Consider the following 15,936-nt stretch of genomic DNA (forward strand, 5'->3'; position numbering starts at 1 on the left):
ATTCACATTTAGTCAACCTAAATTGTTTCTCCTTATTCTACATACTTGTGGAGCAGGTTATGCCAACTACAGCAGGAGCATGCTGATGTGATTGACCTCATTTTGCCTCTCCCTTGTGCTCACATGAACCTGCAAAACAGCAGTCTCTGCTCTCACGTGGCATCAACATGTCATAGAATCTTAAAATTGCTTTTAAAATAAGAAAAAAAAATTGAGCCCTGAGAAAGGAGCTGTTATTTCTAAGAGAACTGTTCTCTCCCGAAGTTAAATTGAATTAACCCTAGCAAAAACAACTAATGATATATATAAAGCTGATGAGAAAACACCACTAAGGGCAAAGAAAAACATTTTAAGCTTCAACTCATACTTGGGAGCTGCCACTTCAGAATACTTTCTTTCAAAGTACCATTTTTGGAGACAAATCACAAACCAAAGCTTTAGAGCTCACATATCAGTTAAATATTCATGTGTAACTGAGATTTTCACATTACTTTTAAAACACTGACTAGTATAACACCACAAAAATGAAGATTAAAAGATGGCTACTTGTTACTACATTTATTTTCACAAGACCATCACATTTAGTTTACTAGCTGTGTTCTTCCCTTCCTGATTATCTGTGAAATAATTTTCCATCTCAGTTTCCTGTCCTCAAATCCTCTTTAGAAACAGTGAATTCCCTTACTAAGGGTAAACTCTGTAACGATAAGAGAGATAAACATGCAATATTTTACAGAAGTTCATAAATAAAGGTCCTTCTGTTGCTCTTGGTTGAGCTACATCAGCAGGATTCACTACAAAAAGCAAATACTTGAAAAAGGATAAAGGACTGTTTTCCATGAGACTGAAACTATTCCAGAATTAAGTTGACTCCAAGTTATTGAAGCTGTACAGTAACTAACTCACCTTTGCTTTTCTCATTCTTAACCCCATTTCTCTCCCTTATCACATAATGATTTTCACATCTATTTTCCATATAGTGACAAATTTTCTGGCAATGTTTTGAATTCAAGTATTCTCCCCAACAGGTTGAACCTCCAAGGAAGTTTGAATGAGTAACTGCAGACATCAGAAACTTTTCTCATATAGGTTTCTGAACTGTTCGTTTCAGCACTAAACTGTGCAAATAAGTGGGAAAACACTCAGTATTCTTTGAATGGATATCCCAACATAAGCAGGAGACCAGGCACTGCTCATTTACACTGGTATCCATCTCACCATGATCATGGGACCTACAGCAACAGGATCCATGGGTGTGTGCTGCTTTTTACCATTTACCCTGAAGAAACTAAATACAGGAAGGAAACTTGAAAATTAAATAAACAGGAGAACCAAAAAGAAAGGAAAGACAAGCATATAAATACTACTTATTTTTGCTCCAAAGGTTTCTCTCAATTTATGTGGTCAAGCAACAGTTTATAAAGATACCAAGATTTTGAGTTTGTATTTGTACAGATTCATTTCCTTGGCTTCTCTTTTTGAATGCCTCCTCTCTATCCAATTATTTAATAACCCTTACTTCTGTTACAAAGGTATTTTAACTTTGCTTTTATCACTAACTCTCCCATACTGGGAATGTCATTTCTCTCCTGGTCACAGGGAGATGTGACTACCTCCTTAGCCAATAAGCACAGTACTAACTGGGATTTAAATATATGATTTACATGGAAACAGATGATGTTCCAAAACATAATATACCCCATTATAGCAATGACCTAGGTTTAAATGGCATTGAAGTATTATTTATAAATTAAAATCACCAATAAAAAATTTTATATGACATACTAACAGTCAACAGGTTTCCTAACTAGTATTAATCCTACTTTCAGCTAATTCCCTTCATTCACCAGGTTTCTGACTGCAAGGAAACCTCAAAAGTTAAAACTTTCCAGGCATGTGCTGGTGATAGATCATTACACAGTCACAACTGGGGAGGAGGAGAACACAACAGCCAGTTCCAAGCCCATGAAGTCAAGTTCTGTCAGAAGAATGGGTAAAAAAATTGGGTCACTTCTTAAAAACAAGAAAACACCTGAAACAATATAAGGCAATAAAACATGTTAATGTTCATCTAATCATCTGTTCTATTCCCAATTTTCTTAATCAGAACTAACTTCAAACATAGCACATGCTCCTCTGTATTTACCTCTATTTACCTGAATAAGTATTTCTAGAAGGGGTGACAAAGAACTGCTTCCAAATTATTAATGTAGTTGCATAATGCTCCCTTCACATCATCACCTCTCCAGTAATGAAGACAAAACACAGTATTTTTCGCCTTGCAGGATTTATTGTCAACTAAACCTTGTCACATCTGCACAACTATAGGAAACAAAGCTGTCAATCAGAAGCATTGCTTATGAGCATTTTGGCAATTTTCTGCTTTATTTTTTGTTTTAAGAGTTCCACACCGACGTACGAGACAGGGCCTGACCACAAACCAGCCAAGCAGTGCAATTATCTGGACTATTGGTAATAATCACGTCTGCATAGCTGCAGTATAAATCTGTAATTACACAGGCAGGATATCCCCAAGGCTTGGGAAACAGCATTAGTTTTACAAGACAAAACTTATTCGTGATTGAAAAAAAAATTCAAGGAAAGCTTAAACCTTGCCAATTATAACTGAAACACTAAAAATATATTGGGGGAGAATGAAAAGAAAGAACAGAATGTGAGGACAATGATGACAAACTGTTTTCAAGAACACAAGGCTACAGAGGTATCCAAGGGGTACAGATCTGAAGAGATGTCCAGGAGAGCTGGCTGACCTCCTTCCTCCAAGTTCATCTCAACAAGCAGCTAATCAAGCAAAGGAGGCAAAAAACTGTTTGGATGAGCAAGGAGCTCCTAATTTAATGCAAAAAAATAGAGGAAGGAAGCATAAGAATCATAGAATGGCTTGGGAACCTTAAGTTCATCTCGTTCCAGCCCTCCTGCCATGGGCACCTTCCACTAGACCAGGTTGTCCAAAGCACAGGAGAGTTAGAAGTAGCGAGAGGCAAGCCAGGAGGAACAGAGAGATATTGCTCAATCAACAAGCCAAAGCCCAGCTGGAATCATCTGGTCTCACAATGGGCATGGGCTGAAATATAGGAAATTTAATTTAAACATAAGAAAAATAGATCTTTTTTTTTAGTTTTAGGATAGTCAACTCCTCTAAAAGGTTGCCAAGGATGAAACATTCATCCTCAGTGATATTAAAAAACACAACTGGACACAGTCCTGAGAAACTCACTATAGCCAACCCTGCTCTGAACACACTGATTGAGCCAGATGACCACTGGAGATTCTTCCCAACTTCAACTTCTTTGTGATCCTACTTGCACATGACACAAAAAATGGCAGAGTTTTGGTTTGCTGGTCATTTCCACCCCCAAATAATCACACTCTATATCCTATATATTGGGCAATAATGATTATTTTGCAAAGCTCTCACAAATTTAACAAGTAGTAGTTAGGGTTATTAATTACTCTAATTTGTACCAACAAGGTCAAAAAAATAAAAAAGAAAAAATACCTTTCCTTACTAAGGACATAAATCTTTGTAAGAAAAAAACCCGGAATACAGCCCATTCAATCTCCTACTAGGCACAGCAAACAACATTTAAGAAAATTTACGAAAGACCAGACCAAAAAAATATTCCTATCCCAAGAGTTGAGTGAAAGATGGCCTAGCCAATTTAAATATGTACAAAAATTATTATTTTTGTCTGTAAGTATAGCAATAACCCACCAGTCCCCAAGAAAGGCTTATTAACCCAAATAAGTGTATATACCTGCAATAAAAGTAATGGAGTAAGAGTTACACCTTTCAAATATTTAAAAGGTCCTCTGATTTTTCCTAATGCTGTAATTCCATTGATAAGCACCGATATTTATCAACTACCTATGACACGAAGAAAAGAGGGAACATAAGTCCAGCACATTTGGTGTTAGCTCGCCTTTGATTTGGAAAAGCTAAAATAACTTTACACAGCCTTACTCTGTTCAACAGCAGCATCCCTGAAAGTTAAAAAGTGCAGATGAACATAAAAAAAGTAGAAATGCATCACTCCCACTCCAGTGACATAAAGACAGAAAAGCTGTCCTTTTATCTCCATCAGTTTCTCCTCTCAGATTTGCAATAATTAAGTAATTATTACTCATTAAGTAATAATAATTAAGTTGATAGAAAAACACAGTTAGTAAATTCACCAGAATGAACAAAGTTCATTACATGCCCTCCAATTCTTTAAGCTCAACTGTACCCTTTAAGAATGTTTGCATCGCTACGTTTTCATATGCAGAAAAATACTCTAATACCCCAGAAAAAAAATACATTATCAAAAAAATACATTCTATCTTATCTAAGTTGAAAAAACAGCAATTGTTAGAGGATTGTGAGTTTAAAAACAAAACAAAACAAAAAAACAAAACCCAAAAAAAACAAAAAAAATCCCCCAAAAAAATAACACCACGGAGCATTTCAGCAAATATCCATAATTTTCTTCAGGCTAACTGCTATAGCAGGTCTGTCTGATATCATTTCAGGTAGTGGAAATAAAAAATATGTGTGTGATCATCTGTCTTTCACCAAGTGCATGTTTGAATTTGGTGCATTTTTTTAAAACAAGAAATTGGCATTTGGTATCAGCCTCTGTTAGTAAGAAACTCCACACAAAGTTAAGGCATGCAAAATTAGTTCATTTCTGTTTTTTCCTCCAGCAAACAGTATTTAAAAGATCCTGAAAGGATGATCCTTAAAAAAACCAAAGTCATAGAATTCAATGGAAAATACAATGAAGTTAAGAAACTAAACTATCTTTAGCAATGTGTATTTAGTTCCTGATATAAACACCCTCCAGCCACGTTTGCAATTTCTGTCTGGAGCTCAGCGTGTGTTAAAAGAGATGGCAAGTCACTGAACACACCGAGGGTGTCTGAGCTGTGCATGGCCATACAAACACCATTCCCAGTCCAGAGCTCTTGGAAAGCCCAGCTCCTGCTCAGGTCTCACCACAAGACACATGGATCCACCAAAGGTGCAACAGACCACTCCCAGGACATGGATACAAACCAAACACAGCCAATCCTCCCTATAGCCACTCTAAGTTTATCTGAGCCTGTACTATGCTACAGACTTGCAGACAAATTCACATGGAGAATTTAAAACACTATTAAGTAGTGCTTCAAACCCAAAATCTTCCTGAAACCCTCATGTTTCAGTCTTATACATTGAATTTATACCTAACACTATTTATAAAACCAGATCAGAAACATTTTTTAAAGGAAACCAACTTCCATAAAACAGATTTTACAAGAATTTCTTTCTTGCAAAATTACATGTGTAAGGTACAAAAATCCTGAAAAAGAACAAATTGGTCTTAACAGACTCATTTTTGTTATATTTTTAAAACCACTACATTGATACATGAGTAGTTTCTGTCCATAGACTGACATTCTTCTGGGCACTATAAAGTGAACACAAAACTGCTGAAGAAAAATCACTTGTTATGATCTTTTTTTTTCATATTAATTTGTCTAATTTCTATTAAGAAGTTTAAGCCACCTCAGAAATCTTAGATTATTCAGAGAGAAATTTATTTGATTATATAAGTTTTATATATCTTCTGTATTGCTGAAAGTTGAGCACATATATCAGCAATATTGGTAGTTATCTATGCCAATGAGTTTAGGTTTTTAAGCACTGAAGAGTTTTGATTTGACAGATGTGAAAAGGACTTCTAAGGCACCAAGCTCTACCTGACTACTACTTCCCAGCACTGAAATAGAAGCACAAAATCCTGTTTTATCACTTAAGTCCTAACTAATATGTTCAGGATAAAAGCAGTATAAACACAAGAAGCTATTAAATGAAGGGGGAAGAGTGACCCTTAAAGTCACAGATTTTCAGCCACAAGTTTCAGGATGCTATGCTGAACATAAAGCAACAATTTACATGAACACAAATACACTCCTAAGTATTTTAATACTGATTCAGAAAATACGGAAGAATTCACAGTTCCAAGTAGGCAATTTTGTCCTCTCTCCTTTATCTTCACAGTCTGAGATGTGAAAGTGACTGTGAAAAATACTGCAGTTAAATCACATAAACAAACCAAACAATTAGAGGTATTCTTCACATCCAAGATAAGTTATTTTTCCTGAAGTTTATGTATTCAATTTTTAACTTCTTTTACTATCAGGACTGTAAACTCCATCACATAGCAGACCAGTAGAAATGCTGCTGCTGCAGCTATGGTACAATGGCTTTTTATGGAACTGGGCACTGCCCAATTCCATAAAAACGTAGAAATAGTGGTTTAGTAGACATAAAGCCCTTCTTATTAAGATGGAAATAGCCAAACATGGTAGGCGTCTTGCAAAACTCTGTCCTAAACTCCAGAATGTGAAAATTTCTCTCATGGGAATTTTCAAAATTTAGGCATAGGGACAAAGAAATACTTTTCAATTAGAAAAAAAAAAAAATTCCCACTATAATTATCCCAATGGAAAAAAAAAAAAAAAACAAAAACCTCAGAGCAGATTTTGAGAACACCAAAGACTTTAAATAACACTGCAAATAAGGTGCTGATCCACACCTTTTAAATACTTGTGAATATGAACTCTACCCATTAAAAACTTGAAGAAAATAAAAGCAAGATTTCAAAGCAGATTTTCAGAGGGCCTTAGGGTCAATATTGAGTTTTTATGGGGCCACCAGGCTCTGCCTCTGCATGTATGTGTGTGGCATGGAGGCGGGTAATAGAGAGGAATCTGTGGAACTAAATAGATTTCAGGTATCTTTAAATACTTATTTATGATCTCCAACTTCTAAGAAGTTGGGACTGTTGATTCAGACGGGAGAAAAATGCTGGCTTCAGAGATGGAGTGGGATGGAGCTGTGATCAAAAGCTCTTCAGGATAAATATAAATATTTAATACTGCCTTCCTGAAATTAGCAGCAACTACCACCATAAACTTTCTGAAAGTGTTAGGGCAACAGTTAACCCAAAAAGTTTCACCTATGAATAAAGAAAACCAAAGAGAAAAACATTAACATCAACTAGTAGTACCATTTTGGGATAAAACACAATGATACATTTGCTTTACAGGGAAAAGCTCACTCCTTTTCCTCAGTCTGGTGACCCCAAAATATCAAAGATTAAAATGTATTTATTGGTATATCAGATAAATTTCAGCAGTTTATACGGTTCATTCTGTAAGTGATTTTTTTCTTTCCAAATTCTGCTTTTGAAATCCACTGCATGGGCCCATTGATCTGCTGCTCTAAAATCACCAATCCATGTTGCTGTTGGTCCAAAGGTACAGATACCACACATACAAACATTGCCATTTTTTAGTATGGATTTTATATAGCTAAAATTTTGGCAAAGAAATAATTTGTAGTTGTGATTATTTGGTTTATGAGAAAAAGTCTAAAGAAAACCTAAAAATGGAATTGGATGCCTCTTGTTTTATTCTGCTGAGACCTAAGAATTTCTTCTTTACAGGTTTTTCTCCTTCCCTCAAGTTTATATTTCCCTAATCAGTGTATTACTGACCACAGCCAGTGGTCAGCAACTGGCCTCCAAGGGTTTGGCTTCAATTAACCTGCTCCTTACACATGCTGCAGAAAAAATGCAAATTGAGTATAAACATATTCATGTGCCTTTACACTGTTTCACTCAGAGCTAAATTACTTAGAATCATCAGAAAATCGAAAACATTTCAAAAAAAGAATATGTCCAGCAAGCTTGCTTCCATTTTCAAATACAACAAAGACAACAATACTGTGTACAGACTATCTCAGAGCTCCATGGAAAACAAAGACTGGGTAGACCTTGGAAAATTGTGGAGCCAAAGCCATTGCCCAGATAACATTCAAGGGAGCCAGATCATTCCCCAGGTGAATAAACACTTCAAAATATTCATCAAGCACAGAGAAGAATTAAAGTCTCCAGATTAGAAGAAATAAAATTATACACATGTGAACAAATATGGAAGAGCTTCACTTTTCCTTGCTCTGTCCTTTACTCCTAAAATATCGTATGTCATCATTCCAAAAAGTCTTAGAGGCACTTTTAATTGTGTCTTCCATTCTTCTATGTAACTGTCATTCAGTAGCTCATTTCTTTGCAATACATAAGAAGTTATTCTACTTATTTACCTGAGATGTTATCTGAGTTTTATTCAAATCAAGTCAAAACAGACATTTTGATCATCTCCATGCTAGCACCAAAAGGTGTCTCAATTAATTGACCCATAACATCATTCAAGGGCCAGTTTCTTATCAAGTGTAAGGTCATTCACTGGCAAACCCTAAGGAACAGATGGGCAAGTCTGAAACTTTAAACCATTATCAAAGAAAATGTAAAATTTCTATCCAGGCATCCAAATTCATTCCCTTCCAATCCCTTCATAATTAATCCTTACAGGCTGAAAGATTATCACAGCAGTAAAGAATCCCTACCATAAAACAGTCCTGGTGTCTGCTCAACCTCAGAATGCTACAACTCGCACCAAAATCTGCCAGGTAAAGGCAGATTAACAATGTTAACAAACACTGAGCTGCATCAAGCAGCATCTCAGAATAAAAATTCAAATGAAGGGAGAAATTTACAATATTCATTGAAGGACTGTGTTTCCCGTGCAGTATCTGGGGATGAAACTGCTTTCTCCTACCATAACCCACATTGCTCTGAAAGGAGATAATCAGCAAATTCATGGCCAAATTGATCTAAACAAATTTCTGTAGTGCTCATCATCAGTGAAAAATTAAAATGTAACTCATGGGTTACTCCAAATGGATTTCACTTCATGAACAGTTCTGTTTACAGTCTGATGGTACTTGGCTAAGACAGCTATCACCAAAAAGGGGGATGTTTCAGGGAACATGCTGCTGCTGTCTGGATCAGATGATTACCTCTTTCCCCAAACTCCTCTGAGTTCTCAACCCATGGTGTCAGAATAAAACAAGGCCAGTAGTGTTAATACACAGCATCTGCTTATAAAGCAAAAAATTAGCCAAACTAGAAAAAAAGTTATGAGAATTGTTTTGGGCATTATAGAGGAATTTCAAACTTAGGCCAAAAAAACCTCATGTTCAGAAAATACTGGAGGAGATGATGCCTGAAGATTATATGGCTCAAGAAGCATCAGAAAAAAGAACAATTCCCTACAGCAAGGCAAAGAAAGTCATGCTTAGAGTCCTCTTTTACACTTCAGGAGATTTCTCTCTACCACATTGTCTCACAGCAAGAGGCCATCCCAAATGTCATCTCTAAGAGCTTGGTTTGCCCCTTGTTATTGCTCCAATGTTCCATTAACATGAATAGTCCTCATATGCCTTTAGACAGAAATGTGAGCACATGTAATTGGAAGTGTCAGTCTGAAATTCATTTCCATGTTAATCTATAGACACAACCTTTCATCATATCAAGAACAAAGTATTTTAAAGAGCTAGAAACAAAGGTAATCACCTCTAGAAAACAACATCTTACCCTGTTCAAATGCAGCGTCAGAAAGCATCCTCACACTTGTACAAAATAAAAATGGAATAATTTTAGTCTGTACACCGCCTGAAGCCTACTTTCTGATCACAAAGAAACATATTTATTTCCATTAAAAAAAATATATATACAGATTTGTTGACCTTCTCCAGCAACAAGAAACCTGAAAATTAAATATTTTCCTGACAGAAGGTTTGATATTAAGGCAGGCGGCCAGGATAACTTATGGTAATAGTGAATTGCAGCTGTGATTTTTATGGAAATTAAAAGGAGTTGACTACAGACTTAACAGTGAATTTCACAGATACTTTAATCACACTCTTTTTTTCTGTTGCATTCCATTGCTGGGCCCTGGTTTAAAGTATGTGATGATCCCTAAGAAGAAACATTACTTAGATTTAACTACATAAAATGGATCCAGAGAATGTAAACAAAGTTCCCTTTATAGTAACCACAGTTTGATTCTATTAAGCCCAGAAGCGATACATATGGGCATACATCTGAATAATTTACTTTGTCTTTGGAATTCCTGCACCACCTTGACCCCAAGGACCTCTCATGCAGTTCTACTTCTGAGACAACTTAGCCTACCTAAAAGAACAAAAGGTGTTTTTCCCAATATCTCTGTTCACATCAGAGTTTTGAGGAACGCTGAAACTGAGACCTCATCACATTCTGGTCTGGTTTTGCTGAGAAATGAGGCAAAATGAGTAATGGCTGTTCTTGGAGCTTTCTTCTCCACCTCTTCTTTTTCAGCTTCTACTCCCTTGACATTCAATCCACCTCCTCCTTTCCATCCAGCCTTCCTTCCCATTCTTCCATTCTCCCATCAGCCTCTGCTGTCCTATAACCTCATTCTCACCCTATTCCATCTACACACATCTACGCATCTGTTTCAGCCTTTGCCAAGGGTTGAAAGTTGGGAGACTAGAATACCTGAAGATGTAATAGGTTGATCCCAGCTCGCAGCTAAATATTCACACAGCTGCTCGCTGCCTGACCTTCCCCCATGTCCACACTGCCTCCACAATGGGATGCTTCTGTTTCAAACAATGCAGATTATCCACAACAGAGGAGGGCATTAAAACAAAACCAGTTGGATATAGATCTCCAAGTGGAGCCACATATTTCAGAGAAAAATACACATTATACCTGCAAATCGGGTAACACTGAACAGAAGTTAAGGTTTAGCACAGATAATTCAGTTTATCAGGAGTGCCCTCTACCACAGAAAGTCAAAAATGTTTGTGGTCATCAGCTGTAAGAGTGGAAAGTTATTTCACTTCTCTACTCCCTGTTCATGCAGTGGATATTAAAATCATTGTCCCAGTCCCAGGATCCATCTTGAACAGATAGGACAAGTAAGTTAGTGACCAGAAAATAAAGCAAAAGAGGGAGAATCCAACTTTTCCAGTTTGGCAAAAAACATCAAGAGATGACTAAATATTCTAATGAAAGTACTTTTCATAAACAATGGCACCTCAATGAAAAGGTGTGGCAAGTTCTGCTTTCTGTGGAGAAATAAGGGATGATACAGACTGGTAATGGGAGGAGTAGGAGGACATTATACAAGCAACAGGGTATATGACTAGTCACTGTACTGGAAGCACAAAGTATTTGCAAACAGGAAACAGACTGCATTAAAATCATTAACAAATTAATGATTAACCAACACAACAGTTGTATCTCTGTTATTGAATTATACATTTGGTGATTTTGGCATACAGAAAAATCTCAAGAAACAGCAATTTCTATAAATTAATTTCCTATAAAGCCTAAGACTGAAAGGTGTTTTCATATAAATCTAAGCAAGCAACATCATACATAGCTTCAGTGTGAAGCAAAACAATGACCAAATTTAGTAAGAAAACATATTAGCAATATACACATAAGTTTCTGAAGTTCCCTGCACCCCCCCCCCCCCCCCCCCCACTAATTAGAAACCGTAGCAGACTCAATCTAAAAGGATTCAGAGAAACTTTAAAGTATCTCCCAGTACCCAAAGGGGGCTTATAAGAACACTGGGGGGCAACTTTTTATGAGGGTACAGAGTGAAGCTAGAGGAGGTAAGATTTAGATTATATATGTGAGGAAGAAATTCCTTAACTGTGAGGGTGGTGACACAATGGAATAAGTCTATGCAGTGGGTTGAGTTTTGTCTGCCCTATACCTGTGTTCAAGTCCAGGTTGGATGGGACGTGGAACAACCTGGTCTAGTGGAAGGTGTCCCTGTCCATGACAAGGGCTTGGAACTTGATGGTCTTTAAGGTCCCTTCCAACCCAAACCATTCTATCATTCAAGGATTCTAAATTTAGCAAGAATTAAATGTAACAAATTAAGCTATCTAAAAAACCCAACAACTTCTACTCTTCAGAAAGTAGTTATTTTCATTCATGTAACTCTCAATATCTGTAATCCTGCAAATATTAGTGCCCATGTTTAGAAAACTAAATGGACTCGGTCTCATTTGCAGAAGTGCTGAGCATTTGCAATTTGCCATGAGACACGTGACATTGCCAAAGCCCCACACCTATGGAAATCTTACCACATTTCTGTGGATATCCAAATATGGATTTATCTCTTGAATTTCAGGTACCCACAACTGAAAAAATGGGGCTTTCATTTATAATTATATTATTATATATTAATTTTTATTGCTTTGATACTGTAATTGTAGTTATTACTTCAGCATCTCTCCTGCACTACACTTTCTTAGGATAATAACTGGTTTAAATGTCAGTGGACCAAATTGTTTTCATTCATTCCAATATTCCTTTCACATGTTAATACTCTTTAAATTAAATCATTCCCCCTAAGCTGACATCACAGATTTAACAGTTACTTCCTGATTAGAAAGAAGAGGAAGATGAATAAGTCAGACTTTTTTCAGATATATATGAGGAATATTTTCCAAGTATACTTCTTGAGCCCCAAAATCCCAACAGTTAAATAATTATAAACCATCTAGTTCTTTACACAGAAGTTTTATCATATAATTATGATGCTGATAATTTAGAACTATCCAAAATGTCTCCAGCATTTTTAAACAGCTAAGCACAGTTATTTTTAAAATCAAACATATGTGCTTTTTTTCTGTTTATGTCTTCGGAAAGAACATTCTGTATAATGAAAAACATGACCAAATTTTTCACAGTACATCACTATAAAACCCTATAATTGACTTTTTGGGTTGGTTTACTCTATATCTATTTTTGTCCATGTAGAAAACAGCAATGATGTGGTGAAAAGACCAAAATGTAGGTCCCATTGAAGGATAAGGCTCCATCCTGATTAGTGAAGTATCATGTTTTTCCTGGGAAACATGCCCATTTTGTACAAGGGAATTCAGTCCACATGAATCTCCTGTTTAGAGGAGGAAAAAAAAAAAAAAGGAAAGAAAGAAAACCATCCTTTTAAGTAGCAGACTGTAGTGATTGCTCTCAGCTTTGGTTGAGCAGGACTCACAGAGCCTTTCCATTAAACAGAAGGCAGCTCTGCTGATTAGAGCTGTCCCAATATGAATTTTCTGCTTTTAAACAGTATCATTCAATGCTTAAGAGCTCAGGTTGGCTTATATTTTTATTTTACTCCAACCTGAAATGACAAAATGCTAAACATCACCTACTTTCTTCTCAGAAGAAATAAACTTTCTAAAATTAACATAAGTGATATCAATTGCTACTGAGGGCAATAATGAAATTTCAATGAAAATCAACTTGAAGGAATAACTCAGAAAAAATAAGTATCTGCACTAAAATAATTTTTCATCTCAACTATAATCTACCCACAAAAATGAATTTAGATTATGCATTGTATTTTATAAACTATTCTCATTCTTCTTGGAATGACCTTTATTTTTTATTATTACAAGATTACTTTCATGCCCAATCACAGAATACAAAGAAACTGTGCAGACATATTTCCAAAGCAGTTCCCATGCCAAAGAAAAAAATAATCTAAAATAATCAACTCATTTCAGAGTTAATTAAAATAAATCATAGGACACTAAATTTTGACTTAAAAGTTTGAAGAAAATACTGTTATCTTGCAAATTGTTTAGCAGCAAGATATGCCATAATTGCTCTGAGGTAAATCTTTGAGAAATTGAGGATGACATCTAAATCACAAGCCTGGTGAAGGGGGAACATACCATCTATAGGCAGAAAGAGAAGAGAAGCTTATGATGAATGATAAGCTATTCTCTTACCTCAGAACTCAGTTAAACTGAAGCTGCAGTCACTAAAATCATCACTAATATTAGATTCTCCAAAGACATCAAAAAACTAAGGATCTGATCACAAAGTCAGAAGTTCCAATAAACTATAAATGTTCTGTAAGCCAGGTATAGTTTCTCTCTTGGGGAAAGAGTCTCTTCAATGGGCTGCTCTTACATTTTTAAGACCTCAAGAGATATTTCTTCCCCAGCCAAGCCTCACTGAATTGCTTCCACAAGCAACGATGCTCATTTACAAAAGTTACTGCAGAATCTGCTTCAGAGATGAAACATGATAAATGTCTTAAGGCCTTAGGATTGACGGATGAATTATTTTCATTTCTTTGGGGTTTTTTTAATTACCAAAGGAAAAAGAAAGATGACACAGATTAACCTAACAAATTTTAAAATTCTTAGCTGTATTTATTTAAGAAGCTTTAATGGTACAAACATGGTATGGAAATGGAACAGAGAAATAAATTCAATTTTAACTAAACTATAAGAAAAGTGGTTGTACCCTAAGAAAAAGAATTAAGTCAGCACATTTAAAAAGAAGAAAAAAACATGCATATCTCAGATTAAGGTCTAGCTACACTTCTTAGAAAAGAGGCTTTGAAGACAATAACACTATTTTGCACCATTCACTCAAAAAAGTAGAAAAATTACTTCAAAGATAAACACTCCAGAGATAAACACCATGTGATATGTACAGCAGCACACATTTATGGCAAAAAAACTGATGCTAACATCCAATTACCAAACTGCACTACCTGGCCCTGCTCTCCCTCAGTTTCAGTGTGAAACACAGACACTGTGGTAACGTTTCTGGATGGGAGGCAAAATACTTGTGTCTGAGTCAGCCTCTGCTTCCTTCCAGGGCAGTGGAGAGAAATGTGTTATGATTCATCTGACTGATTTTAGACCCTTCTTTTCAAGGGAATCACTACCTTAAATTGCTTGTTTCTTGCTGCTGGCTATAGAAAGAAGGTTATGCTTACTCGCTCAGGTGCATATGCTGACAAGCAGAAATGTGAAGTTAATGAAATGAATCTCTCTTACAAACTATTCAGCCATAAGTGAACAGGAAGAGGAGAGTCATGCCTGGTTAGCACCAGAAATAAAATGTACTTAAGAGTTACAACAGAAGTTTCTGCCATCACTGAGAGATTTACCACCGAGGAGGGACACAAGCTTTAACAAGACTCATCCTCTGGTCCAGGGAATACTGTAATGAGAACCAGCAAGACTCAGACATCCACTGTCCTGGAATTGAAGGCAGTGAGCAGCCCTCAGCAACAGACCCAAAAGGTTTTGGAACTAGAACTGCCCCAGTGTTTTTAAAGCTCTATCCAACTTTATGAGGTTAAAATATTCTGAGTAACAGAATGGTTCAGAGGCAAAACACACTAAATGTTCCTCTTCATCCAGTGGAAAGACAGCACTGAGTTTTGCTCCTCCCAACAAAAACAATTGATCTGTGGGCATTCTCAAACACTGAACAGGCATTAAAAGCAAATCTCTCCTTGTTGATATCAATGTGAATCAACTGTGTGGTGAACAAAATACAAAATCATTCAATCAACACGAGATGGAAGGTCCATAAGTTGAAGAGTTACAGAACTATTCTGTCTGTCACTGCAGAATCTTTTGGTGATAGCATCAAACCCATGAAATACAGCTGTATGTCCTGGCCCTGATGGAAAGCAGAAAGCCTTCACAAAGCTGAATTAAAGAATTCCTAAATTCCTGTTATATATAACTTACGAAATATGTTTTTATGTCAGAAACTTAAATCACTGACTGATGGTCAGGAGGGGTTTTTCCCCTCATATGAGATGGCAATTGCACAGCTGTCCCCTTGCACAATTCTTACAGTTTCTTCCTAAGTAATTAGTTCTGGTCCTGCTATAGGCAAAATAGAGAAATACATGAACAAGAGACTCAATTTCTATAACATGACAAATTCCTCCCAATTAAACACTTTGCTTACATTTTATTTACTTGCTACTTCTAGGGAGAAAAACCCCAAACATATTTGCATGACGCTTATTTGGAACTACTAATGATGCTCCACATATGCCAATATTATGCTAATTGTCTGGCTCAACCCATACTCCAGGCTCTTCCAGAAATCAGCAGGCACATCTGGATGAAGTGGTTTCAATTCTATATTCTTTCAAAATATTCACACTGCTACAACAACTAAGCAAATGAAAAATGTAACAACT

The 15,936-nt window shown here is 36.3% G+C and overlaps 1 protein-coding gene across 10 annotated transcripts in view; it reads right to left on the reverse strand.

Annotated features, from left to right (window-relative positions):
* SUPT3H (SPT3 homolog, SAGA and STAGA complex component) overlaps window positions 1-15,936 on the reverse strand; it is a 260,596-nt gene that overhangs the window by 189,264 nt on the left and 55,396 nt on the right. The gene's annotated exons all lie outside the window — the stretch shown is intronic.

Source organism: Lonchura striata, chromosome 3 (assembly GCF_050655825.1).
Source record: "Lonchura striata isolate lonStrDom1 chromosome 3, ASM5065582v1, whole genome shotgun sequence".
NCBI lineage: Eukaryota > Metazoa > Chordata > Aves > Passeriformes > Estrildidae > Lonchura > Lonchura striata.